At 42.8% G+C, this 24747-nt stretch overlaps 1 protein-coding gene across 2 annotated transcripts in view; it reads right to left on the bottom strand.

Annotated features, from left to right (window-relative positions):
* The window catches only part of FOXN3 (forkhead box N3), a 339469-nt gene extending 324464 nt beyond the window's left edge, over window positions 1–15005 (bottom strand). For both annotated transcript variants that reach the window (XM_025184274.3, XM_006122337.5), the window contains exon 1: window positions 14828–15005. The gene's annotated coding sequence lies outside the window, so the exon portion shown is untranslated. The remainder of the gene's footprint in view (window positions 1–14827) is intronic.
* Between the last annotated feature and the right edge of the window lie 9742 nt (window positions 15006–24747).

Here is a 24747-nt window from a genome sequence, read left to right as displayed (position 1 = left end):
GGCATTGGCCACCGTCGGAAGAAAGGATACTGGGCTAGCTAGACCTTTGGTCTGACCCAATATGTCTGTTCTTATGAGTTTGCCTTCCTAAGGATTTGGAAAGTACCAGTCATATTCTTAGCAGATGACTAAAATAATAAAATAAATAATAATAATGTACATATTATTCTAAATGCCTAATTTATATTTTAAAAAGAAAGGGGAAATCATTGTAAAAGTTCAAAGCGTGATTTCATATTTGGGTGGAGGTACAAAGAGCTGTTAAAAAACAGAGGTGTGAATTAAGGCATCAAACCTGCGTGCCCAATTACCATGACTATGCAACTCTTAAGTGGCTATCTGTACACAGATGCATGTGCAGTCATGTGAAATGTACATTCAGACTTGGCAAGCATGTTAGCGGCAGTATAAATCAGCACTGAAATCAGCAATCATACAATGTTGTGAAAATGATGTGAGTGACATCAGAATTAAAGCCACAGACTTCATACAATCAGGCCCTTAATGTTACATTTTGTATTGCTTCACAGAGTCAAGTAGATCTGAACTATACCTTTTATTTTGTGAGTTACAGCCTGACCTTATTGCTAGCTTAGTGTGTTTATTACATGCATTGCCTTTTCTTAAAAAACAGCACACTCCTCTCAAAACCTATGCATGTTTTGTTTAATCTAATCTTTAAAAACAAAAACAAAAAACACGTCCTTTAGTCCAGAAGACTAAATTGCAGCTCCACTTAGAGACTTCCACACCTGGAGACAGGTGCATGTGGGAAGCAGAATTAAACCCCTTATGAGCAATTTATCAGTTGGCCATATGCACAATGCCAGAATAATAAAATGTTAATGGAGTGAAAAGTATGTAAGTGAATTATTAAAATATGGTTTCTCTCTGTAAACACGAAGCTAGAAAAACTCAGTAAAGATAACGTTAAAAACAGGATTGAGATATTTGAAACCTTTTCAAAAGAGATTGACAAATTACAGAGGTAAAATGACCATATTTAACCAGATTTCTGGGAACCTGTAGTTCTGAGCCTGCTCTAAAACCCGGATCCAAACAACCCTGAGCTTTGGAAAAGCTGGGACCCTAGTTTGGGCACATCTATAATAATTGCTTATGCTCCCTTTTCCACCAAGTGCAGCCAGCAGTGAAATTCACAATGGGAAGATGCTACTGAGAGAAATAATGTACATTGAGGCTCTCTGGGGATGAATATATTGTCTGCGCTGGAAGCTAATGTATCTAGGGGAAAGGTTGGCCACTGTGCAAAGCTAAAAATAAAAAGAAATGGCACCATATCAGGGAGTTGCAGAGCTGCCTAGGGCATGGAGAACTCAAGATAGAAGACAGGGCCAATGCAGAAGTAAGGTTATTACTTGTTGTGAAGCAGCAGGATCAAGGGTCTACAGAAAGGCAAACAAACAAAAGAGCAGCAACTAATATTTTACATTACAAGAAGCAGTCAACACTAAAGCCTATGTCTTTGTGAATTGCTTTCCAAAGCCTCGCTTGAATTGTCTTGTTCTCAAGCTCCATTTGTTAAAAAAACTAGTCGATTGTCATTGAAGCCATGACCTGTCGCTCAAATGACATGAATAGGAGGTGGAGGAGTATCACCGGGTGCTAAGCATTGCGCAATTAGGTTCAAGTTGAAGGACCCCAACCCTCAGTCTGAGCATCAGGAAAGCCCCAATATCCCCAATGTCTTATCATGGGGGATGCCTTCCTTCCTGACTGACTAATCATCCAGGGAATACATTTTAAGTACTCAGGAACCATAGTCCCTCTGCCTATGCAATGAAGCAGAGTCAGGGATGGGAGACAGAGAGTCAGCATCTAGAAGACTGACCCACAGAAAATGTGGACTTGGAGGAAAGGAGGAGTTTCCACACCACAGCCCGTGGAGCAGAATCACTCTGCATACCCCCACACAGTAGAGGCCTTATCTCAACTGAAATTAAGAACATCTAATGGTTGAACTTCCATAAGGTCATGTGATCTAAATGAACAAAATAACAAATAAAATAATCGTCTATATTTCTCTTTCCATCCACTGATCTCAAAGCTCTTACAAATTAGGAGTCATGGACCAGGACCCCCACTGTGCTAGGCTTTGTGCAAGCACAGAACAAAAAGGTGGTAACAGCCCCAGATAACTTCCACTTTAAATAGAAGATCAAAGACGACAGATAGATATGGACAGGCTGATGGGAAAGTACAAGGAAACAAATTAGACAATAGTGGTCAGCATGGTAGGTGATAGTGTCAGCACACCAGCAGTTAACAGATCAAAACTGTGTGTAGGTATCACAGAAAAGAAGAGCTGAAAGGCAGGATAAGCAGAAGTTGAAGAAGGGTAAGTAGTAGTTTGAGGATACTTAGAAGGGGCTTCTTCTGAGCATAGTGAACAGCATGAGAGAAAGCATGGAAGTGCATATGTGAAAATTTGAAGATTGGGCAACGGAGGTTGGCAGCATGAGCCGACTGGAGGTGGTAATCAACATCTTGACAGCAACTGAGATATGATGGGTAGGGTGAGCAGAGGCTTGAAGGGCCTTGGAAGTGAAGACAAGCAGTATATGTTTGTCCAAACCAAAAGAAAAAGGGGATTATATGGTGGGGGAGATGGGTGAGGAAAATGACCTACACAGCAGAACTCTGAATGGATATGAGCTAGGCAAGGCTGCATCTGTCAAAAGCCAGAGAAACAAATAATCAAGACACAAGATGATGAGAGGTACCAAGCTTCAATATTTCCATTTCACACAAGGGGAAACCAAGGCAAAGATATAATGAAATAATAACACCCAAATTCTTAAATAGTGATTTTCAACCATAGACCTCAAAGCACTTTACATAGAAGGCAAGTATCACAAGGGGAAGTGACTTGCCAAAGGCCACAGATAGAGTCAAAGGGTATGTCTACACTACCACCCTAGTTCAAACTAGGGTGGTTAATGTAGTCATTCGAAGTTGCAAATGAAGCCCGGGATTTAAATATCCAGGGCTTCATTTTCATCTTGCTGGGCGCCACCATTTTTAAATCCCTGTTAGTGCGGACTCCATGCCTGCGGCTACACGCAGCACAGAGTAGGTAGTTCGAATTAGGCTTTCTAATTCGAACTACTGGTACACCTCGTTCCAGAAAAAAATTAGAAGGCCTAATTCGAACTACCTACTCCGTGCCGCGTGTAGCCGCGGGCACGGAGTCTGCACTAACGGAGATTTAAAAATGGCGGCGCCCGGCAAGATGCAAATGAAGCCCGGGATATTTAAATCCCGGGCTTCATTTGCAACTTCGAATGACTACATTAACCACCCTAGTTCGAACTAGGGTGGTAGTGTAGACATACCCAAAGGGAAAAACCAAGAGAGGAACTAGGTCTTCTACCTCAGAGTCTGATGGCTTATCCATCGCAGTACCCTGGAAAAATAACTCATAAGATTTTTGGCATGATCAGATCTGAACCTGAACACTAGAGTGGATTCAGCCTTGAACATGAAACCACAGTCATGGTTTGGCTCTGAACATTTAGCTCCTGTCTAGTAATAATCCAGAGCTCCACTATGACTGTCAGTCCATCTAGCTGCCTGATTATACCATGCTCATGACCATCCAGAATATTTATCTTTGTATTTTAAGTTGAATGGTTCTTTTATTATGAAAAATTATGAATGTATCACTGTGTACTTAGTATCTCAGTGAACAAGCTAATAATGAGCTTATTATACTCTTAATACATAGTGGTTTTTGTTAACAGGTGCACTCTATGAGATCTGTTTTTCACTGCATTTTTTGGGTAAGAATGGCTAAGCTAGCACATCTGCTTACAGACCTTCTGGGTCTCAGACAAAGTGATCATGCAAAAATATTGCCATGAGATTTATCATTAGGTGCTCGTGTTGTGGTTTTTTTTATTTGTTTTTTTTTGTAACCTTTCTGCCAGATGGAGCTTGCAGCAATCAGGACCAGGTTCAATATCTAGGGGTTCCTTTTCAACAATACAACAGAGAACTGGCTCTAGTGCCCACCAAGGAAACCTTGGAAAATTACAATGGGTGCCTCTGAGAAGCAGTATTTCCCCACTCGCAAGCACAGCATTTGAGTGTAGAAAAGAAAATTTTAATGAAAGAAGGGAACATACCCAACATTAACTAGGGGAAATGCCACACGCAGGATTTATAATCAGAAAACTGATTGGGGCAGTGTCTTCTGCCGCATGTTCTTGAGTGCTGTAACCAAAAGTTCCTTTTCTGTGCCCTTCTCTGCTCCCTCACTATACCTCACTCACAGCAATTGTCCTTGGTCAGTGAGGACCCAGAGTTCAGAGCTACTTCTGCATGAGTTCACCTCTCACCCAAGGAAGAAAGCACTTTGCTTGTTCCACTATCTGAGCACTTGCTCTGGCTGGCTACCCCGCCAGCTGTGGTTCCTCTCTGTTGGCCGCCCCACCAGCTGCTTGTTCTGCTCCCACCAGCCACTTGTTTGCCACTCCTGCCAGCCAGCCACTTGCCTCTTGTGTCAGCCAACTCTCAGTTACTATCTGCTGCCACCGGTCTTCCTGCGGTGACCTTTCTGCCATGATACAGTCTTTTAGTGATGGTCAGCTCTTCATGATTTTCAGCTTTTAGCAGGCTGGGTAGAAACTGCTGTCCCACCACGAGGGATTTCAGCTTTCTTATGCACTTAAAACAATAAAGGCTTCTAAAAAAGCCTATTTAAGCTCTATCTTTGAATAGTGGAGACTATCAGACCAGGGACCCTTAAGGAGAGTCCACACTGCCTGGCTGAGACATGTGTCTCCACCCCTCTTAAAGAGCTCCTTTCAGCTGAGGGTGACCTCATTTGGAACACGTTAAGCACAGTTGTACTCCCCTTTCTTAATTCAGTACACTATTGATAACCTCATTTCACTACCTCTGCTTTCAATACTGAAGTCATTTGCAACCCAACACCAGCCCAAGTTGATCGCTTGGAGCAACGCAGCTCTATCTGCTGGATATTTTGGCAGATACGATGTAAATACAGTTTGCTCCTGAACTCTCCCCCTTCCAACTATCTGTGAAGGGAGAATTCAGACCTTGCTCACATACTTAATTCAAAGATTTAAAAAACCAAGAATTTGAAATCAGGCAGCTGAATAAGGAGGGATTTCAAAAGTGCAGAGCATCCAGTAGATTCCAAGGTTGGAAACTGCAGCATGCTTTCAGCGATTTTGAAAAATCAGGCCACATATTTAGGTGCCGAAATATGGTCCTAAGAGTCTACCTTTAAGCAATCAGTTTTGAAAATTTGGGGTTTGTTTGTTTATTTCAGATACATATAGAGGCACCTCTGGACATCACAGAAGAAAATAATGAGTTAATGCAAAAGATAACTCACAAGGAAGATTATTTTGCTGCTTACATAGCACCATTGATTTGTGGGACTCAGATACATATAGATACTCTGCCAAGAAGAGCTTGCAAAATGAGGGCCCAATCTGGGAAACACAACCACAGTGCTTACTACAGTGAGCAGCCCAACTGAAACCAACAGGACTCATCACAGTATTAAGTGCTATACTAGGGAGAAAGTTTTTGCAGGATTGGGCCATAGGTAAAGACAAAAGCAAACTGAAGTAAGCAACAAATTTGGCAGGAACTGGACTTTTGCCCTCTGTTTGTACCACATTTGCTAGCACAATGTGGTTCTGGTCCATGACTGCACTGCAAAACAAAAATATATTTTAAAAAAGGGTGGGAGAAAAGGATAGAGGAAAAGGTGACTGCATTATAGCATATGGACGCTTATAGGCTAATACATGCATCTAGAGAACAAAAGTGAAGCTTAGGGCAAGATTTTCAGACAGCTATTGATTTGGTGTGTTTCAGTTTCTGGATGCCCAGCTTAAGATTTGGGTAAGAATGTTAAATATTGGGTAATTGACTAATCGAATAGTCGCTGCATTTTGCCTCAGCTATTCAATTAGTTGATAGCGTGCCTCTGCCTTTAAAGTGTAGTAAGAGCCCTAGGGATGTTGCTAATTCAAAGGCAAAAGCACCATGTGGAGCCCACGTCAGCTGGGGACTCCCCCGCTGATCTCAGGCTCTATGCGGTGCTGCTACTTTGAAACACCGTGAGGGTGTTTCAATGTGGCAGCGCTTCACAGAGCCTGGGGTCAGCGAGGGAGTCCCCAGCTGATCCCGGGCTCCACACGGCGCTGTCACTTTGAAATACCACAAGGAGCCTGATAGAGGCATCGGGGAGAGGGACGGGGTGGGGGAAGCGACTTGTCAACTATTCTGTCGACTAGTCCTTCACATCTCTAGATTTGGGATGTCAAAGGTTAACCAATTAACCAGTATTAAGACTCCGTAGCATTACATGTTTAAGGCGGGCCTGGCCATGTTGCAGGCAGGGACTGCTCCAGCCATATGGATCAGCCCTTGTCTGTGGTGGGACCATGGGGCTGCAGGCAGGGGCTGATTTGGCCAGGCTGGAGCAACTGCTGCCTACAGTGGGGGGGAGCACTCCAGCCCAGCGGTGACGGTAGGGAGGGCCACTTCAGGCCAGTAGGGCTGGAGTGGCCACTCCAAACATCCCCCTTTAATCAGTTAATGAGTTAAACATCATGTTTAACTGGTTAACCACTTAAATGGGATTTTACATCCTTATTTGAGATTCCTGAAATCGACCCTGCTTTTCAGAACGTGTCAAGTATCCCCCCATGGTAAATCAGGCCCCTTTAATGTGTTTTAAGTTGTGTCCCCAAAATCAACTACTGCAGTCACTTTTGAAAGTTGTGATAAAATTTTATACTTATTATTATAATTAAGGAAACCAGAATAAATTCATTACACATATTTTAAAATCCTGGTCAATCTTGCATTTTTCTCTTATTCTGTGTTATGCTTACGGTAAAACACTTGCAAATAGAAACAAAAGGCAGGATGGTTTCACTCTATTTATTCTTTAGTACGGCGTTGAGTTTCTAGGCCGTACGTCAGTTCTGGCAACCTCCTCTATTAGGAATCAGACTTAATGCCAAAACATCTTCTAATCCAACAATTAGTACTTGAATTTTGTTAGTGCACTAGATTGTTTTTATAAGCTTATGTAACTGTTCTATGTCAATCAGAAAGTTCAGCTTAGTACAGTAAATACCCCTTGTTAAGCTAATAGCTGAAAAAGTGTTTTTTCCTAAATGTCTAGCTATTAATAGATGAAGACCTCAGTCCAAACCATGGATCTGAACTCTCTGTTGCAAACTCCACAGGGTGGGGCTAAAAATCCAAGCCTATGGCTGAATCTCAACTTTATCACGGGTTTCTAACCTGAGATCTCAACAACTGCTAACTTGGAGGAGGCTCAGAAAAGGAAATAAAGCTGAGTTTTTGTTATTTTCAGTTGTTTTCTATTGGTTGGTGGTTTCCCCCCAATTACACTGTAAATTAGAATACTGTACAGGGCCATTCTCTCTCTCTTTCAGGTCCAGTGGCTAACTATTTATCCAAAACGGAAGAGTCATTGGGGTAGAAAGAACAAGAGCGCAAGAGGAAATGGCTGTAATTCTGTGGGTGGGTCCTCTACTCCAATCACTTATTATTTCAGCAGGAAGAGACAATCCCATTTCAGCTCGTCCCATAGTTCAGTCATCAGAGCACCATGGGTACGTCTAAACTACGTGGGTTTTTTTTTGAAAGGATATGCAAATACTGTTGGAATTTGCATATCTTCTTCCAATTGCTTTTTCAAAAGCAGGTCTTTCAAAAGTGAAAGTAGTCTGGACACTTTTTTTTTCTCCAGGAAAAAAAAACCTTTTTTGAAAAACCGCATAAATCTCCTTTTTTTAGGAAGAATGTTTTTTTTTTTCCAAACAAGGGTTTTTTTCTGAAAAAAAAAACCCATGTCCAGACTACTTTCACTTTCGAAAGACCCGCTTTCAAAAAAGCTATTGGAAGAAGATATGCAAATATAGCAGAATTTGCATATCTTCTTTTGAATCCCCCTCCCCCATAGTTTAGACATACCCTAGGTGTAGGAGACACAGACATCTGTACAAATCCTTTCTTCTTCTGTGGGGGTACTTCTAGACTGCTAGGATCTATTGGAAAAAGATACACCAGATACTTTTGTTGGAAGAGGCTTTTCCGAAGTTTAGCCCGTCTAGACTGGGCCAAATTTCAGAAAAAAACCCTCTTTCGAAAACCCCCTTCTTCCTTGTGGAATGAGGAATACAGGGACTTCTGAAAGAGCATGTTTGCTCTTCTGCAAAAAAAAAAAAAAAAAAGCGGAAGAGCAAACACATTCCCTGGATGCAGCAGAAGTTTTTTTGGGATACCTCCAGTACCTCCAGTATCCCAAAAAGACCCTGCAGTCTAGCCGTATCCTGGGAGAGAAAGGGGAAGTGAACTTACGTCTCCCAAATCTCAGGTGCTATAACCAGCAGTGAAGAATGCTGCAGAGGAACACAAGGGGGATACCAGTCATGTGTCTGCTCCCCAAGGGACTCCTCCCCATACTACCCCAGTCCAGGGGAGGGCTCCACGCAGGGTCCCACTCCCACTCCACCTCAGGACTTGCCTCTTCCTGCCCTGCCCTCAAACCCTCACCCAGGGTTGGCCTTACCATGAGGAGAACTGATGCAGCCGCCTCAGGTGCCAGACTGTGGGGGGGGGGGGGGGGAGGGGTAGGTGCCACTAGGACCTAGAGTGTAGAAAATTGTGTCTGCTGCTGGTGCATATGTATTCTCTCTGCTCTAGATGCACAGAGATGGTGGAGTGCTGTGCTGGAGGAAGGAGCGCACAAGAGACATAACAGGCAGGCAGGAGAAAAGGTGGCATGGGGGCGTCATTTGAGCTCCCCGCCTCAAGTGCCAAATTGTTGTGGGCTGGCCCTGCCCCCACCCCGTTCTGCTCCCCTCCTCTTCCCCTCTCTACTAAGCATGTTAAGGACTAGTCAACTAGTCGCTTCCCTCCCCCTTGCTGCTTCTATCAGATAGAGGCAGAAGCCGGGGCTGGGGGGAACAGAGGGGTATTTCAAAGCGGCAGTGCTGCAGGGAGCACTGGATCAGCTGTGTGGTACTGCCCCTTTGAAAAGGAGTCCCGAGCTGACCCCAGGCTCCATGCGGCGCTAAGCCCAGGATCAGCTGTGCAGTGCTGCCTCTTTGAAATGCCGTAGCAGTGTTTCAAAGGGGCAGTGCTGCCCCATCAACTGATTGAATAGTCGATACAAAAATGCATTGACTATTCGATTAGTGAAATACACGCTACTTAAACATCCTTACTCTCTACCCCTTCCCCGGAGCAATGTGGTCCAGGTGACTAGCAGGGGGCCTGGTGCCGGCAGTAGAGCACCCATCCCTGTACTCACTGGTGGCAGTGGGGTGAAGTGGAGTGACTCAGATCCAGCCTGCTCCACCAGCTCCCAGGTGTGTTGCTTCGCTTTCCGCCGCTAATGAGGTGGGTAGGCGGCTCCATCCTTTCCCCCAAAGCCCTCTCCTGAGTGATGTGGGTGGGAGCCAAGGAAGTGAAGAGGATTGGGGCTGGAGTACTCAGCTTCCTGCCACCGGCACGCCTTCCCACTAGTTCCATGGACTATGTTGCTGGGGCATGGAGCTTGGGAAGGGGTAGAATTGCCCCCCCACACACTCACCAGTGGTGGGAAATGGAGCGACACGTCTAGGTACTGGGTCATTCTATTTCCTGCCAGGAGTGGGGGAGGGGGAGATCCCTACTGGCGCCAATCTCCTACTAATCAAGCACAAGGCCTGGGGCAGTTGGACAGCTACTGGCCTCCTGCCCATCCTGTCCAAAGTGTTCGGGGCACAGGTGACCCTTTGTCCTTCTCCCCCATCCATTGCCTTTCATAGCCAGTGTGCTAAAAGTGGCCATTTCTCTTCTATCCAGATTTTAAATGGGATTCCAGCTAACACGTGGCCTCTGAGCATACCTACCAGATCAGGACCCAGGGGCAACTTAAGTCACGGCTATAGTACAAGCCTCTTGTGGAAAAGCAAATGCAAATGAGAGTGTGACCTATGGAAATAAGTGCTCCATTTGCATTTGCTCTTCCGCAAGAGGCTTGTAGTATAGCCGTAGCCTCTGGTTGCTAAATGCCTGTCTTCACCTGGTTTATGAATTGCTCTTGAGTGTAGGCAGGAGCTAGGTGTCCAGATGCCTAGAGTGAGGAAGCAGTGTGCACATGTAATCCACGCACCTAATGCGGTTCATTGTCCCATGCAGTGGCACCTAGACCACAGCAACAGATAAGACCAAGAGACCTCTATAACATGGGCTGAAAGCCAGTTGGCTTTTAGCTCAAAGAATAGTGGCTCCTATACTAAGCTTCAGAGATCCCAAGTTCAAATCCACCTGCGGCAGTTACACACACTCAGAGTCACATGGGAGCTAGGGAATTTTACTTGCAAAAATGGAGGCATCTAACCTCACTTGGTGCTTTCTGGTTTATACATAGCAATTGAGCTAAGACTGGCAGGAGAGTATCTAAACCTGATACAGTCTTGAGTTCTATTCCTAGCTCCGCCACTCACTTGGTTTGTAACCTTGGACTAGTCATTCGACCACTTTGTGCCTTGGTTTCCTCATCTGTAAGTATGAAGATAATACCATCCAGCCTCACACATTTTGTATAAATGTTTGAAAGTAGTTTGTGTTGTGATCCATGGGTGAAAGGTGGATTATTAATAAAATAATTCATGTACAATTTTATGCTCTCTAACTTGCCTTTATATGAGAAAAAAATCAGTGCATACAAACTGGCTATACAGGAAATTAGTTACCCAATTTGCACTTACAAATTCCACTTCTGCGTGCAAACAGGCAATTTATGCACTTAGTTTTACAATCCACTTCTCTAAAAGGGGGCAGGGTGGAGGAAATGTGGATTGACAAAACCAAATATAATTTTGCTTCCCATTGTATCTTGCATTTCGCATGTCAAAGAGTACAGATAAGTGGCTGGTGTAATAAAACTTTTACAAACTAAACTGATGGGAGATAAATGCTATTACACAAACATGAGGGACCATGAAGAATGAAGGCTGAATTGAGAAAGCAACTAACTAATCCAGTTCATTTCCTTCAGTTTGTAAAAACAAGTAACTGACATATTTCCTGCCAATGAACGTTCCCAGAGATAAGAAAGCTCCTGACAACAGGAAATTCTTTGGTAGAAGAGAGAACACTTTTGCCATTGAGCTGCACATTCTTCATTTAAGTTCAATTAAAACCAACATCTGACTAATTGAATTTGAACTGGATAAAGTTAGGCAATTATCCAAATCTCAAAGACTTTTCTAGAGTGTTCTTGAACCAATAGTTTCATGATATGCTGACGCGCTTCACTTCTAGAACTCTTAGAAACTGATTCTTATTTGCACTCAGGCCATTGTAAATCCCCCTGGCAGTGTAAAGGGGTGTTCAAGTTGGGAGTACATTACACTTACATTGATTTTAAAAGCACCTACCTATAAACTGCTTTGGCCTTAAAGTATGAGAGTCAGCCCTTTGTTTTTCAAAAAGTAAAGATCCAGTCCTGAAAGGCGCAGAGTGCTTTCTGTAAGATTCTGAGCACCTTCAACTTGTTATGAACTCAGATCTGGCCCTAAAGCTATAAGAACTGCTCAGCAGTCAGCTAGTTTTTCTTTAAAAACCCATGAAATATGCAAGTACAGAGAAAACAAAGGTCAGGCTAGTCATTTTAAAACCTTTCAGAACTGATGATTTATACTGAGGGTGAAGCATTCAAGTATTTCACCATTTGATGAGGATAACACTGCTAAATGAGGGTCAAGGGAACACCAAAATTAAATGCTTCAGAGCAAATGTAATAAATACTCAGACCTTCTTCTGTTCAAACTTTTGAGATCACCATCAACTAAGGAGATCAGGGGGAATCAACTCCTCCCAAAGTTTTTCCTCTGAGTTAGCTGTGAAAGATTCTAGTTAAGCTTTTAAAAGCAAAATAGCTCTTCCTTCCGAGACACAAGAAACTTTGCAAAAGTCCAGCAAAGTAAAAATTTAATTAACCATAATATTAATTGTAAGTGATTATTATCAGTCTTTATTTTCTCATACTAGATTCACTGTTCATGAGTTTGTTATTCCTTCATGTCTCAATCATTATCTTCGCTGTATTCCTGAAGCAAATAGAAGCTCCAATATAAGTTATTACTTAATGTCAAAAGCCAACACTTATTCATTCAAGGCTTTTCCCCCTCAAGATATGAAAGGCAGTTGACACATTTCCTTAGCATTCAAGCTTAAGTAATAAACGTTTAACATATTTTTAATCAATGAAGACAAAGTGGGCCTGATTAATCTGTTATAACTCCTCTGGAAACCAGGAGAGCTACACAAGGAATCAGTTTGGCCCAGTAGCTAGTTAAAATAATAGCCACTTATATACTTTTTTTTTTCAGACCATCTCATTTCAGCCTTTTCATAGTATGGAACCTAATACTTCGGCAGAGGCACCTCCTGGATCCAATGTCTTGGGTCTTACTCAGGCAAGACTCCCACTGAAATCAGTGGTAGATTTGCCTGAGTAAGGACTGCAGATTGAATCCTTTAACTCTTTGTTCTTTCAAAAGTCTGAAGTGAAATATAGATATGAAATATGGAAGATGATTCAGTTTTTGTTGCAAAATGACCTTGATTTGACAGGCACATTCTCAGGTTTCAACAGATGCTGTGGGAAAGGCAGCAGAAGCCAACATGTTTTGCAGGCATTTCTGATGACATGCAGGCTTTTTTTTTTTTTTTTTTTTTAAATAAATGGGGGGGGTAGTCTTCACAGTTTCCATGACAACAATGTCTCCACTTGTCTGTTATTAGATATCATCCGCTTCCTGTGTCTAAATTTTTAAACCAATCAGACAAGTGCTTATAGATTTTACAGCTCCTGGGACAGTCCCTCTTTTACAAGATCTACTTTAATGACACGTAATGCTTATGCTTAGGCTGCAAATGTTAGAAGGCCTTATATTTTCAGCTGCAAAGGGCTCACACTTTGCTGGCTACTGCATGGGATACTGTGAGAGAAACAGGATTTTGCTGCTGAATTCATTGTGCTCATTACAGTTGTTACAAATTTTTAATCCTGCACAAACTCATTTTAATTATTTATTCATGTTTATTTTTTATTTACCCTGTCACAGTGTACACATTTTGAGAATGAAACATTCTAATTTAATCATTGTATTAAGAAATTCAGTTACACACTCCCCACCCAAGAAGTCATCTGGTGTGATTTAAATGATACTGTTTTCTGCAATTAAAGTTTCAGTCAACTGAATTGTGTATATCACAATACAGCAGTAACACAATAGAATTTTACAGAAATATTTGGATAACACAAAACAATATCTGACCAAGGCCAAACAAGTTTATGGGGGGGGAGGGGGGAGAGGCTTCTTTTATTGAGGGAGTAATCACGTATATGTTTTGAAAAAAAATCCAGTAAAAAGTCCAGTTAAGTTAAAAGTAAATATTGCAGAAAGGCAGGCAAGGGGTGGGTAGTCTGATGATAGGAAAATATCTTTCTGAATATCAACAAAACTGAAGAATCAGTGTGTGTGTGTGTGTGCGCGCGCGCGTGCGTGCGTACGCACACATGAAAAACACATACACTAATTGTAAAGTATGAGCTGGGCTCCTCTGTGAAATGGTGATTTAAAAATCGGGTGAAACACAGGAACAAAAGAAATACAACAGGGTGTCTGCCTAAGATTAGCGAAATGACTGTGTCAATGAACTGGAAGCACACTGACTATGACAATCTCCACATGGAGGCTGGCAATAGCCTATTCCTTTCAAATTAGATGCATTTTCAAATTATTATCATCATCCACCCCAACAGCTCTCAAAGGCATTTCCCGAAGCACAGCTTGTGTTTCAGAACTTCCAGCATTCAGCCTATTAACACTAAAATGAAACAAAACACCCTGCAATTTAAAGGTTCAATCCTGTGTTGTGTTCAGTGCCGTTATAATTCACTGAAGTCAGGGAAAGAGGAAGGTGCTCAGCACCTTATAGAAGGAGCTCGGCATCTTTGCAGGATTTTGACCCTAGGGTTGCTGGAGAAAAATGCTTTATTTTCCTAAAATATCTTTCCACACTATGAGAAAAAAGTGGAGAAAATTCTTAGCTGCTCTGGCCTGGCAGTTTTCCCCCAAAATATTATTAATCTCTCTTTTAGAGTCTTTAAAAATATCTGAACAGCTGATTGATCTGAAGCTTGATCTAAACTGCAACCTGAATTTTGGTTAAAACAGAGCTGAGTAACCATCAATAATGGTAACTACAAAACAACACAACTACAAAATTAGGAGGACCCTATCCTGAAACTCCTTAAAGTGAATGACAGTTTTGTCAGAGTAAAGACTGCGGGGATCAGGCCCTTGAGCATTTTTGCCCTTGGTAACTAATTATCAAAGTATCCTAGATAGCTATTAACAAACACACATCAATTACTTGATCAGGTCAAGCATGTTCTGCTTTTCTGCAACAAACAAACGAAGCAAAAAGGTTTAGCAACTAAATGCCTGCAAAGTTTTTTGTTTGTTTGCTTTTATATGAACTTACTTTTGGAACTAATTTGAAGGAGGTTACTGTCCATCCTGCATTCTTTTATAGTTTAAGCTGCAGGCAGCAAATCCATTTAAAAACAGATGGATTTTTTTTCTGGGGATGGGGAACAAAACCTGAAAATTAGAGTGTGCACCAAATGCAACTGCCTGAACATTTACAGGCTTCTAATGACAATGCTAAACACTGAGCCAAAGATTAAAAGACAGGAAATGAGAGCCATTTTAGTTACCTTTTAATCTTTGTTTTTTGCTCTTGCTTCCTTCTGCATTAGTTGCTGTTGCAGGTATGCTATATTCTCACAGTTAATCCTTCCATTCTGGTTTTGTTCAGTATTTAGAATGATCCCTATAGACAGGATGCAGCCATAACCCAGACTCCATGCTCACTGAGCTATCCTTGTGTCAGAGGTATTGCTAAAAGCACAGAAATAAGGAAACTTTCTGCTGGGTCCTAGTGCTCAACTAGAATAGAGTCCCACAAACTGTATTGCAGAATAAAGATCATGTTCATTGTTCTGACTCACTTGATAGCACTCCGTGGAGAACATTGTCATGTAAGCACTGCCTTTTCTATGTCATCCAAAGCTTTAAAAATTATGCTGGTGATGGACCTGATCTGATTGTGAATAGCCCAGACTTGGAGGTAGACAGGCCCGGCCAAAGAGTTCTTGAGGCCTAAGGTGGCATGCTGTGGTTAGATGCACCATGCAGCCAGGTGGCTCTCAGTCAGGGTAGTGAGCGAGCAGCCAAGTTAGTGGCCAGGTGGGCAACAGGTAGCATGGGGCCCAAAAGGCACAATCACCTTGCTCACCTTCCTCTAAGGCTGGGCCTGGAGGCAGAGGATGGAGTTTGAACGGAAATGTAAATCCAGATCTGAATTTTATTACTGATTTCTATCTAAGACGACAAAACAAAACCTGCAATTTGAACCTAGGAAAACTTTATAAAAGATTCAAAATAGGAATCTGAAGAGAGATCTGAGTTTTGCAGCTTAGACCCATGCTGCCATTCACCCATTATAAAAATAGTGCCAAATTCTGGTATTCTTGCCCCACAATCCCATATCAGCTTCTGTGTGTCACATCCAGGTGTGTGGAACTCTGGTTTTTTTGGCTTAGAAGAGGGGGAGGGGGTGAATGCTAAGAGTAGAGGGCCAGGGATACAAAGACTTTTTGTACCCCATCCAGAGAGATTTTCTCATATAGGATAATGCAAAAAAAAAAAAAAAATACCATCATTATCTTGAACAGACTTGAACAGACTCCCACTGTACACACTGAAGCCCCTACTCCAAAAGGGTTGTTTCCTCACAAACGAGTAGGAAACCAATGGGAATGTGGCCCTTGAGTGAGAGAAGGACCCGTGTTTCTATGGGGGAGATTGATAGCCAGGGAGCAGCCTATGCCCACAGAGGGACAAGATGAGTGAGGTAATCTCTTTATTTTTATCTCACCCACTTTGGCTGTGTCTACATTGGCACCCTTTTCCAGAAAAGGGATGCTAATGAGACAAGTCGGAATTGCAAATGCCGCGGGGGATTTAAATATCTCCCGCGGCATTTGCATGAACATGGCTGCCGCTTTTTTCCGGCTCGGGGCTTTGCCGGAGAAAAGCGCCAGTCTAGACGGGATCGTTCGGAAAATAAACCCTTTTCTGGAAGATCCCTTATTCCTCTTAAAATCAGGAATAAGGGATCTTCCGGAAAAGGCTTTATTTTCCGAAAGATCCCGTCTAGACTGGCGCTTTTCTCCGGCAAAGCCCCGAGCCGGAAAAAAGTGGCAGCCATGTTCATGCAAATGCCGCGGGGGATATTTAAATCCCCCATGGCATTTGCAATTCCGACTTGTCTCATTAGCATCCCTTTTCCGGAAAAGGGTGCCAACGTAGACACAGCCTTTGTGTCTCAACCTGGGACCAACACAATTAAAATAACAATGTGGAGCACATAGTCCAGATACTATGGTCTTGGGAGTCATGTAAGTATATAGGTAATAAATAATATTGTGATATGAAATCAGTTACCATGAAAACACTAGTGTATGAGGTATAGATGGCATTTTATTTCTTTGCTGTAATAAGTATTTATCCACTTTGCTTCCCAAGACTGTTTTGCTTCTTCATTTGAACTGAAAGATAAAAATGTTAGTGCTTTAAGCTATATCACCTGTTTGTAAGGGGTAAGGTGTATCAGTGACTTTTAGCTAATTAATCCATATTACAGAGTGCAAACATAGAATACAGTTATAAACATATTGGCCTAAATTTTCAGCAGAGATCAGAGATTTTGACCAATGTCTCAGTTTTTGGATGTCTGACTTGAGATACCTTACAGGGGTATCTAATTTTCTGTTCTTCACAGAGCAGTTATTCAGTACTTTAAATATTTGATCAGTACCATGCTGTTCCAGCTTATAATAATGTTACCCATCTGTGTCTCCATATATGCTGATCACATTCTCTATAGGGATACAGTTATGGTACTCTATACCTACTCATTCCATTACACAAGAATGGCCCTAGACATGCACAAAATAGTAACATACAAGGAGATTAGGGTAATCACATTCTCTCGTCCATGCTTATTAATCAAGTCCCATACAAATACCCCTTGGCATTCCTTTTATGGCCACAAAGGGATACTTAATTATGCACGTATGTGTGTTCTTGTGTTCCTCTAATAACAGTATGAGAGTCACTTGAGCAGTCGATTTGATTTTATGAACCAAGAGGATAAAATGTAGGATCTGTAGTACATATTGAAACTAAATCTTTTTCATTCCTCCTTATTTTATTTTAGTTAAGATTGCCCTTAAACGTTGAATTATCCTGCAAGTATTAGGACTCATTAACTTCGTTTCAGCTTGCATTTTGCTTTAATGGGGTGCTTTTGTTACAAATATGAATCACATGAATGCTTCAGCCTAACTAGTTAATAAAAGTGTTCCATGCCAGGGTTCAGTCAGAAGAAAGGTGATGGGGACTGTGATACTTGCAGGGTCAGCTGTACCTCTGATGCCCAAGTGCACTCTCAACCAGTGTTAGGTCTTGTGCCTTTACCTTTCCTGGGTGGAATCATCAATTCTTCCATTTAGAGAGGGTCCTGCGCTATAGCACCCCATGTATAAACTGTGCTTACCCAGCAGGTCTGACAGGCTCAGTACCTATGATTCTTCCCTATGAGAGCTTGCAACAGTTCATTACAATGACTCTCAAAGCCTTCCTAAAACAAAAGTATTATTTATTTAACCGTAGGAATAGAACATAAAAGGGGTTTTAAAACAACAGAAGCCCTCTCATTGACATAGAGCTGTTTACACTGGTGTTTAGAGTGGTATAAATACATCACTCAATCCACACCACTAAGCTACATAGTTATACAGATTGAACCTCTCTAATCTGGCACTCTTGGAATCTGACTACTGCCAAACAAAAGAATTTACCAAATAATGGAAGCTAATAGCAGCATTGCCAACACTTTCACCGCTTAGAAGACATTTAAGGGTAAATTAGAGCTAAATAACAGCACAGAACACGGAGAACCAGGACTGGTGGCTGTAAACTAACTTTATGGAACTGCAGGAAACTTGGCTACACTCATGATAGGTGGACATTTGCCTAACTAAAACCATGGCAGACCGTGGATGTTGCCGGACCACAGAGGTTCAAAATGTGTCAACTAGTAGGTCAATGGACTGAAAGACTTGGACCCAAATTTCCTCTTCCTGTCACCTGCCAAAGTTTTTGCTCTGTCTCACAGAGGCTGATATTTGTAATATAATATTTACTGGACCATATTTAATTGTATATATGTACTAATTAACTAAAACATGAGCTTTACCAGCAGAGGTTTTTTTCTTGTATAGGCCAAGAATGTTCTGTTTCTAATAAACAAACCCCACTTTATTATGCTATAGTTACCTCATTATCCCTAAGAAAACAAAAACTGAAAATTTTATTGGGATAAATCAAAGACTGTGATCAAATTATCTTGCAAACTAGCTTTATGAATATCTCATTAAATAATGTAAGCTGTAACAATGCAGTTAATTAGAAAAAAATACTTTTTCTGCCAAATGTTGGCTTTCTTTTTGCTTAAATGTTTATGCTGTTAGGGTAGCCCATCTGGTTTAGATTGTAGAATGGAAATCACAAGACTTACCCACCATCCCCTGACTTGTAATTCTGGAAAAGATGTGAAGTACTTTGGCAACATAATATGTTTCCCTGCCTCTTATGGAAAAAAATCCACAGCTTTAGAGTAGATTAAAATAGACAACTGAATAATTGCTAGACATGAGCCAATGCTGCAAAATTGGGGGATGAAAAGGGGTTGTTGGTTCAGACCATTATAAATAAATAGGATCTAGATAAGCAATTTATATCTAGGCCTGATTTGGTGTCTGAACCCTCTGCAGTTCAGAGACATCTGGATCCGTGGGTTTGATTGGGGTTTGTCTCTAGTAATTTCAAATACAGTTTGATTTCTTTATGTATTTTAAATAAATAAAAATAGTTATATGCCCTGGCATTGCAAGCTCACCAAACATTTTTCTAAAACTTCCGAGGGGTAGCCGAGTTAATCTATAACTAGAAAAACATAAAAAACAATGAATAGTTTAGTAGCACCTTAAAGATTAACAAAACATGTAGATGGTATCATGAGCTTTCATGGGGGTTATGCCCACGAAAGCTCATGATACCAAACATTTTTTTGTCTATCTCAAGTACTTATATGGTCCTCATAACCATAGCATCTGAGCATCTAATAATTGTCACTGTATTTATCCTTATAACTTGCCTCTTAGGCTATGTCTATACTGCAACTGTTTTGCACTAGAAATATGCAAATGAGGCTAAGCATGGAATATCTTGGAGCCCCATTTGCATAATTAATGAGCACCTGCTTTTTGCTCAAGAGGCTTTTGCGCAAGAGCCGTTCTTCCGCATTTTTTTCCAAAGGAATGGCTCTTGTGCAAAAACCTCTTCTGCAAAAAGTGGATGCTCATTAATTATGCAAATGAGGCTCTGTGATAGTCCACGCTTAGCCTCATTTGCATATTTCTTGCGCAAAATGGGTGCAGTATAGCCATAGCCTTAGATAGGGAAGTGGTATTCTCCCCATCTTACAGATGGGCAACCAAGAAAGGTAGGGTATGTCTACACTACAGCACTAATTCGAACTAACTTAGTTCAAACTAAGCTAATTCGAACTAACGCATCCAGACTAAAAAACTAGTTCAAATTAGCGTTTTGCTAATTCGAACTAGCTTATCCACACAGAGTGGACCCTGAACCGGGGTTAAGGCTGGCCGGAAGCAGTGCTGTCAGGGCTTCAGATGAGGACTTAGAGCATGGAGCTGCTGTCTCAGGCTAGCCGAGGGCTGTGCTTAAAGGGACCCGACCCCCACCCCGGACAGACAGTTCTCAGGGGTACCCCGCTTGCAAAGCAGTCCTGGCTTGGACTACCCAGAATACCCACACTGGGCACATCACAGCACTCGGCCATCAGCCCGGCTGCACTTGCTGCAGGCTGCCATCTGGGGAGGGGGGCAATTGGGGGGCTGCAGGAGAGCTTCCACCCCCAGAAGCCTGCAGAGCCAGCCCAGTCCTCCCCATCGGGGGCGCGTACCCCATTCCTCCCTCACCTCTTTCCACTTACCGCTCCCTAACCCCCCTTCCTGATGTACAAAATAAAGGACAATTGTGTTCAAAAATAGAATCTCTCTTTATTGAACAAAACTGGGGGAGACTGGGAAAGGGAGGTGGGAGAGGGGAAGAGAGAGGCTGGGAGAGGGGAGGGCAACTACAATGATGAGGGGTTTGGAACAGGTCCCATATGAAGAGAGGCTAAAGAGACTGGGACTTTTCAGCTTAGAAAAGAGGAGACCAAGGGGGGATATGATAGAGGTCTATAAAAGCACGAGTGGGGTGGAGAGGGTGCATACAGAAAAGTTCTTCATTAGTTCCCATAATAGAAGGACTAGAGGACACCAAATGAAATGAATGGGTAGCAGGCTTCAAACTAGCAACAGAAAGTTGTTCTTCACAAAGCAAAGAGTCAACCTATGGAACTCCTTGCTGCAGGAGGCTGTGACGGCTAGAACTAGAACAGAGTTTAAAGAGAAGTGAGATAAAGTGATGGAGGTTGGGTCCATGGAGTGGTATTAGCCAGGGGGTAGGAGTGGTGTCCCTGCCCAAAGTTTGTGGAAGGCTGGAGAGGGATGGCACGAGACAAAAGGCTTGGTCACTGTCTTCGGTCCATCCCCTCCAGGGTCCCTAGGCTTGGCCACTGTCGGCAGACAGGCTACTGGGCTAGATGGACCTTTGGTCTGACCCAGGACGGCCATTGTAAGCTCAGGGCTCAGGGTCGGGGGTCTCAGTGGACCACCTTGATTTTCATGCACACCTGCTCCTGGGTGGCCAGGCTGGCAGCTCTCCTGCCCTAGACGGCCGCTTTCCTGTGCCTAGTGCAGAGATCGGGGACGAGGTCCACGATGTCCGCACTAGCCCAGGCGGGTGCCCGCCTCTTGCAGTCCCAGGCAAGCTCCCGGGAGCCGTCAGCCTGGTCCCAGGAAGAGGGGAGGGCTGGGGAGCATCGGCTGGGTGGCTCGAGCCGTGCCAGGTGCAGGGTCTGCTGGCTGGGTGCTGGCAGGCTTGCACCTGGCACGGGCACTGTAGCCATCCCGTGCCCCTTTAAGGGGTCCGGGGCCGGGAGGGGGGCAATAGAGTTTCCCTGGTGTTGGCCAGAGTGGCCACCAGGGAAATCTGGGAAGGGCTAGCCTCCCACTAGTTTGAATTAAGGGGCTACACACCCCTTAATTCGAACTAGTAAGTTCGAACTAGGCTTAGTCCTCGTACAATGAGGTTTACCTAGTTCGAACTAAGCGCTCCGCTAGTTCGAATTAAGTTCGAACTGAGCGCTTGTGTAGCGCCTATCAAAGTTAATTCGAACTAACATCCGTTACTTCGAATTAACTTTGTAGTGTAGACATACCCAAAGGGATCAAGTGACTTGCCCAATGCCACATAGGAAATCTGTTACAGTGCTGGAAACTGAACATAGGTATCCCTCCCAACTCCGATATGATGTCCTAGCCACTGAACCATCACTTTCCCTAATTGAATTAAATGACCAATGAATACAGCAACTACTACTGACAGCTGATGCTATAACAACACTCTCCTTACAGAAATTTAAAAACACTTCACAAAGGTGGGCATGGATCCTTATTCTCTTCTGTAGTTTGGGAACACAAAACACAGTCTGTTTGAGAAATCGATTTATCCACAGCCACAGCACTAGTAAGTTGCTGAGTCAGGATGAGAATCCAAATGGTAAAGTGATTTTTGATCCTTGGGTGGAAAATTTTCTAATATGACAGAGAGAACTGGCAAGTATTTTGAGTCTATCAAGTAAATTATATAGAGTGGAGCAAGTGATCAGTTAATCACTTTCAAATAACTGATGTGTACACTGTCATTCATTCCATTGTGACCATTCTATACCTTAAAGTAGCACCTCAGCATCTCCAGTCATTATAGTGACACGATTAGAATATTTTTGTACAAACTGTACCTTGTGAGGTATCATTTTAAATGTCTTGATCTGTTGAAACTCAATACCCTTTTGGATTGTATGTACTATCATTGTAAGTGAAGTTATGAAGTATTACTATCTGTGTTACTGAAATGTTTGTGAGGCTGGGAACATCCACAACCAGCCTGTTACAACAAAGGACAAGCCATCAGTAGCCAGACAGTGTTAACAGCTCATCAACACCCACCAAGAAAAAAAAATCCACTATTCAAGAGACTTCTCAGAGGAGGCACATAATGCCATAGGGGCAGACAAACCCACATTACTGCAAAGATCTGTCCATCAAGCTGTAAGAAAACATAAAAGAGACAGTGACATCATCACTTGGCCTCACTCCCCACAATCTCAACACCTGGAAGCATGTCTGGACAAAAATTGACTTTGAACTGGGGAAGTGTGGACCCACTGTGTATTGAGGAAAGCTGATCCGCTGGTACCATCTGTCAGGGTGAGAAAAGCTGTTTGATTCAAGTCTTGCTAAAAGTTTATGATTTATTAGAAGATGTGTTTACTTGTTACTTTTTAAACATAACTGTCTTGGTCTTGTATGCTTACCACTTACAATGACTTACAGTCTATCTTTCTGTAGTTAATAAACATGTTTTATGTTTTACCAAAACCAGCACATTTTGTTTGAAGCGTGTGGAAATTTCAGCTCTGTTTATAAAGGCTAGAGGAGAGGTGGGGAATCCAAAGCCTGGGGGCCTAGATCCAGCCCCCGTGGCTTGTGACTCCCCACCCCAGCACTGAGGCGCTGGCGCTGGTGTGTCAACCCTTCTACTGCCTCCCCGTGGGGCTGGAACACACAAAATCTACTTTGCTGTGCGAGGGGAATGTGGGAAGTGTCTTTCTCCTCCTCAGTCGGGGGGGGGGGGGGGGGGGGGGGGAGACAGGTCAGTGAGGTGATTTTTGTTGTTGTTGGGTTGCTTTTTTGTGTGTGTTTTTGTTTTGTTTTGTTTTGTTTTGTTTGGGATTTTTTTTGCTGCTCACTTGTGTGCAGCCCCTGACTGATTTTTCTCTGGGTCAACAGCCCTCGAGCCAAAAAAGATTCCCCGTCCCTGGGCTATAGTTTGTCCTATCCACATTGATGGCGTGGTGAATTACTTAAACTAACACTAGCCAGGCTTCTGACCAGTACAAGACATTCCAGTTCTGGGATGCAATACTGAGAGCCAGGGGAAAATTGTCTGGATCCTTCAAAGGGCTGACCCTAGACTAAAAAAACTAAAAAATAAAAATAAATGGTCTGGTAGCACTTTATAGACTAACAAAACATGTAGATGATATCATGAGCTTTCGTGGGCACAGCCCACTTCTTCATATGACTGGAGTTATGAATTTAGGATGTGCAGACCCAAAATAAATAGGAGAGGGGAAGGGGGAGACCCAATCTTCAGATACTGATCCCCTCTAGCTCCCTGTGTCCACCTCCTCCTTTTTTTCCCCTTCCTCCTCCCCTTCCCCTCTCCTATTTATTTTGGGTCTGCACATCCTAAACTCATAACTCCGGTCATCTGAAGAAGTGGGCTGTGCCCATGAAAATTCATGATACCATCTACATGTGTCTATACAGTGCTACCAGGCCATTTGTTGTTTTTTTCTGTAACAGACTCACTCGGTTACCCCCTGTAGCTCCTAGACTAAATGGCAGCCCAGCTTCAGTGTTCTTCTCCCCTCCTTTATTAAACTTTTGAAAACCTTACATCATTTGAAACCTGGCAACCCCAAGAATGATGCTCAGGTGGTCACCTGGGGCTCCTGCCCCTAAATCCAGCCTTGAGCCTCCCTATTGTTGGTTCAGGAGTGGCCCAGAGCATTCATGTAACAGAGTTGAGTGGCTGTGGATGTCTGTGTAAATGCAGTGCCTATAAGAGGTTGATAGCTTGTCATCAGTATCAGTGTGAGACACAGCTCAGCTTGATAGGTTTGAAGGGCTCATAGGTCTCACAATCTAGGACTGTGCACCTCGGGGACCACGTCATAACCATAAAGATAAAAAGGAGATGTATTGCCTTTAAGGCAACAAGGCAAGTGACACATTCTTCGCATGCCAAAATAGATATGAATAGTTGCTTTTAATAACATTTGCACTTCTATGAAAAGATAGGCCTACTCTGGAATATCTGAAACTCCTCATACTTCCAGGAATTGTATGTTGTGATGCAAAAACTTCATAGCTTTGATAGCTCTCTACAATGGCCCAGACTGGAACATTAAGGCCAGATTCTGCTCTTATTTACATCAGTGTGTATATGGAATGACTGATCTGAAGAGAGTGCAGTTAATACAGATTTTCCAGTTTCAGAAATCTGGCCCAAACTATTGGAAATAGACACCACTGGTTTGCTGTCATTTCACTCTGCAGAAAGATGTCAGAACAAAATGTGATAATGGCTTATTGTAGCAAGGTTGCATGACTTGTGGGCTGGAGAGCCTGGGTTAACCTGGATTATGAAATGAGCCCCAGATGAGGGTAATCAGACAATTCCCTTTAAGGAGCAAGGTGGCTGCAGTAAAAGAAGAAGCTTAAGAAATGGTGGCACCATGACACCA

Source organism: Pelodiscus sinensis, chromosome 5 (assembly GCF_052426305.1).
Source record: "Pelodiscus sinensis isolate ZL-2025 chromosome 5, ASM5242630v1, whole genome shotgun sequence".
Taxonomy (NCBI): domain Eukaryota; kingdom Metazoa; phylum Chordata; order Testudines; family Trionychidae; genus Pelodiscus; species Pelodiscus sinensis.
This window is presented reverse-complemented; position numbering and strand designations above follow the sequence as displayed.